The following is a 4,619-nucleotide window of genomic DNA, read 5'->3' as shown; positions in this document are numbered from 1 at the left end:
TAAGGGAACTGGAACAGATTACCTGGAGAGCTGTAGTGTCTTCATCACTGAAAGATTTTAAAAGCAGGTTAGACAAGCATGTGGTTGGGATGATTTAGATAGGAATACACCTGCCTTGAGCAGTGATGCTGGATTAGATGACCTTGTGCATCCCTTTCCATCCTATTTTCTGTTATTCTATAATTTTGTCACATGACATACTACCAAGTGTCCTTTATTTTTGAATGTAGCACTCCCTCTAATTTGGGCACAAGATAATATTTTCTTTTTGCCTGATAAAGGTGTTTCAAAAAGATGGTGTTTATACTGACTCAGGAAATAGCTTTCTCAGGTTGCTGTTGCCAGTAAGAAATTGGTATCTTTGAGAATTGTACACATTGGCTTACATTTTTTGGAATGTTTACACCTAAGCTGCTTGTGCAAAAGGCTCAAAGCAATGCATAAATCCACATCAAAGTTGCCTGTTCAGCAGATGTTGCAAATGCAACTCTGTCAAGTGCAAAGGGGTATACTTAGGCAAGTAAGCATATGTTTCATCTCTAAGAATTATATTTCTTCTATTTCTGCAATAAGTTGGTGTAGGTAGATGAAGTCAAATAGGTAAGTATACAAAAGTAGAACTTCCTTTTCTTCTCTTCAGAGAGAGTTTGTTTTATATTGCTGATTGTTGTTTGTACCTTCTCTGCAACTTACATGGCAATAAAGAAGATACAATTAGTATCTTGTTTAAAGGATGACCAGTGAACTGGCCTTTATGTTCAATAGAAGGAAATAGCTATAATGTACAATTGAAAAGCTTTTCATTATTGCTTAAGGCAGTGTTAAAATATTCTGAATTGATATTGGTTGAATTTCTCTTGTCAGAACTTATGAATCAATGGCATATTGACTCATCTGTGATTTAATTACCATATTTAGTTGAACACAAGATAAGGTTCTCCTTTCTCACCCACCCATTCAGCATGGAGAAAAAAGACCCTCATCTTATATTCATCTTAAAAAGCACAGTGGGGAGCCCTGGACCCAGGCTGGGGTCAGAGTCAGACCCACAGCAGCCTCCTGACACCCTTCTCTGCAGCTTCTGCCCCTGCCTCCCCCTTTGCTTCCCTTTACTGTCAGGCGCAGCTCAGCTCAGGCTGAGGCTTCTCCCAGCCACAGAGAATATGGAAACTCCTTCCTCTACCCAGCCAATCATCAGTGCTGACATTGCTACATGACCAGACAAGGGATGAACTTCCTCATGCTGAGCTCTGGGACAGAGCAACCTGAGGCACTGACAGACATGCAGTCCCCTGGTCTAACTCATGCACTTTATATAACACACCATGAGTTAGAACACCCCCAACCCAAAAGACATTTGCCTGTTTGTTTGTTTGGCGGGGGGATTGAGCATGCCTGCAGGAGCCTGAGGAGCTTGCCCCTCTCCCCCAGCCTACCCCTCCTCCCACCCCAGTAGGAAGGGAATGGGAAGAGAAAGCAAGCTGCTGGCTGGGGTTTGCCTGAGCAGGAGGGAGGGGGTTGGGGGGGGGCACTGTGAGGCGGGGGGTTGTGGGGGAGGGCTCTGATCCACCCATCCCTGTCCAGCTCAGACTGGGAAAGCCCTAGCTGGCAGCTTGCTGCCCCTCCCTTCCTGCAGACATCCCTGGGGGCAGGCCTCGCTGCAGCAGCCCACCCCTATTGTGCTACAAATTAATTCTAGGAATATGAGTTCTCTAAAGTGCTCCAAAGTAGAGCTCCTTCCTCTGTTCCCACATTTGATGAGGGTCAATTTGTCATGTGATCAGGCACTTTAAAAGCACTCTGCAGTCATGGATGTGTGTCTTCGCACAGCTGTAGAACACGCTCAGGGGGGCTGATCATGTGACAAAGGTAACTTCTGTCTGTGCACCTTAGCAGCATGTGACAGTTATTGGGGGGGGAGGGGAAGATGCAGAGACTGGGGAGCAGGAGGAAAGGGTAGAACCTTTCCATCTGTAGAATCTAATTATTGGGGGTGGGGCGTCTTATATTTAGGGTCTTCTTATATTTGAGCAAATATGGTATTAGACAAGGGCACTGGGTGTTAGAACTGTGTTTTATTCCTGATTCCATGCTTCAGTTTGCCAATTAGTAAAATGAATAGTAATATTTATCTGGTTTATGTAGCTATTAATTTTCAAAGGCAAAAAAATGTATTGAGAACTTTGATAGTGTCCCCTATATCTCTGCAAAGAACAGAACAATTGCTGATGCAGTATTAATCATGCTTTCTGTCACACAGTTGAAAATGTCTTTATGAGTAAGGGTTGCCAGAATCTGGAATGGGCTTCCAAGGGAGGTGGTGCTCTCCCCTACCTTGGGAGTCTTCAAAAGGAGACAGAACAAGCATCTAGCTGGGGTCATCTGACCCCAGTGCTGTTTCCTGCCCAAAGCACAGGGTCAGACTTGATGACCTACTGAGTTCCCTTCTGACCCTAGCATCTATGAATCTCTCTCATTTGCAACTAGCAACTAAAGGCCTGTTTTTCAGAAGTGTTAAGCACTTGCAGGTTTAAATAAACTTCACTGGAACTTCATTTATTTAGCACCTATAAAACCAGGCCTAATCTACTTTCAGTACAAGTTAAGGGATGAGAATTGGTCAATTCATAGTGCAGATGGATTCTGTAAGTAAAAAACTGTTTTCTGGTGCTCTCCTTGGACCATAACCTTGTAGTGGTGGAGAGGCTTGTGCCAATGACCCTCAGAGCTATGTTGTCTGGAGTCTTGTACTCCCCTGCTGAACAGATCTGAGGTAAGGTCCCATACTAAGTATGGTTCAAACTTCTGAGGACCCCAGTGGTAGAACAGGCATACTTGAGGACCAGCTGGTTCTCTGTGATTGTGAAGGCAGATGAGGGCTGAAGTGGGATGGAGGTCTCGGGTTGTCTTGGACATCCATCCCACTGGGTTCAGGGCTACTTTGCTTCCCCATGTTAAAAGATGTCAGGCACAGTGTGACAGGAGTGTTGCTATGGGAGCCTTTCTCTTGGTGGCTCCGCCCTCCTGTTATGGGCCAACCGCCTGCTTACTCGGCTGCTATGCCTTGATCTTGATTGGTTGTAATTAGTGGAAGGCTTCCCACTTTACGCACCTCGGTGCCAGGGGGCGCTGTCTGCAGCTCCTTTTCCTCCCTTACACTGCAGCCTAAGCCTCGCAGATGGTACTGACATGGTATTCTATCTGAGCCCTGCTGTGAATTGGCTCTGTCCTTGCCTTTTCTCTGGGGCTTCTCACTGCCCCACCCTTGCTCTGGGGCTGGGGTTAATACACCCCAAATGCTGCACCCTCTCTGGTGCCAGGGTCCCCATGCTACCTTCAACCCCTAATAGCCTCACCTGGTCCTCCGGTCAAACAGTGAACACAAAAACACAAAGCCCCCGTGCTATAACATAAAAAGCTAAACTGTCCGGCCAAAACAACATTCATTCCCTACGCGGGAAATACTCCAACCCATAGCAGCAATCAGGGGATGCTCATGCAGTTGGGCTTCTCCCTCTCTTTGCACTGGCCAAGTTCCCCTCTCTTGGCCGCCAGAGGGGAACTGCCCTCCTGGCCTCACGCGTGGGCTTAAGGAGGGCCAAGCCCTGCCCCTTCCTGTCAGCTGGCTCCACCAGTTGCCCTAGCATTAATGAATACCTAATGAATACCTATGACTCTCCACCGCAAGCTCAGTAACAACAAGTATGCTATGGTCATCAGTGCATGTGCCCCCACATTTGACAATGAAGAAGTCAACAAGAAACAGTTCTACCATGCTTTTGGCACAGTTTTGACTGCCATTGCCAAGGAAGACAAGCTCATTTTCATGGGTGACTTCAGTGCAAGAGTTAGGTGACAATCTGAACTTTGGAGTGGAACCATTGGGGAAAAAAGGGGTGGGAAAAGTCAACTCTAGTGGTATCCTCCTCCTCAGCAATAGGCAGAGCATGAACTACTTATCATGAATATCACCTTCAGGCAGAGTGACAAATAAAACACCATTTGGAAATATTCATGCTCCAATCACTGGCACCTTCTTGACTATATTATTGTCAGAAACCATGATCATACAGGTGTCCATATCACCCAAGTCCTGAGAGATGCAGATGACTGCTGGATGGACCACCGTTTAGTCAGATCAATCATGGACATGCAGCTTGCACCACAATGCATTAAACAACCAAAAGGAATGCAGAGGAGATTTAACATCAAGGCAATCCAAGACCAAGCTAGATGCAAGGCTCTTCAGTAATTCTCACTGAGAGGCTCTCTGACCTGCCTGATAACATCAAGGGCATCCAAACACATTGGGAGGAGCTTAAAAATGTTATTCATAAGGCATGTGCTGAATCAGCTGTATACTCCACCTACTGTCACCAACAGTGGTTTGATGAAAACAATGAGGATATCTTAGCACTTATCTATTAGAAGAGAAACAGGTTCTACAGTTAGCAAAACAAACCCTCCAACCAGCAAAAATGAGAGGCTTACCTTCTGCTTAAAGGTGTAGTTCAGAGAAGGCTATGGGACATCAAGAGCCGGTGCTGGCAAGCAAAGTCATAGATTTCATAGACATTAGGGCTGGAAGGGACCTCGGGAGATCATCGAGTTCAGCCCCG

At 46.0% G+C, this 4,619-nt stretch overlaps 1 long non-coding RNA gene across 1 annotated transcript in view; it reads right to left on the bottom strand.

Moving 5' to 3' along the window:
- Positions 1-201: 201 nt before the first annotated feature.
- Positions 202-4,619, bottom strand: part of LOC109319310 — a 5,051-nt gene continuing 633 nt past the window's right edge. Inside the window, exons 2-3 of the long non-coding RNA XR_002103479.1 lie at positions 2,804-2,805; positions 202-212 (exon numbers count right to left, since the gene is read on the bottom strand). This is a non-coding gene — a long non-coding RNA (uncharacterized LOC109319310). The remainder of the gene's footprint in view (positions 213-2,803; positions 2,806-4,619) is intronic.

Source organism: Crocodylus porosus, unplaced genomic scaffold, assembly GCF_001723895.1.
Source record: "Crocodylus porosus isolate Cpor-Errol unplaced genomic scaffold, CroPor_comp1, whole genome shotgun sequence".
NCBI lineage: Eukaryota > Metazoa > Chordata > Crocodylia > Crocodylidae > Crocodylus > Crocodylus porosus.
The sequence above is the reverse complement of the archived record's forward strand: the minus strand, read 5'-3'. Positions and strand labels throughout refer to the sequence as shown.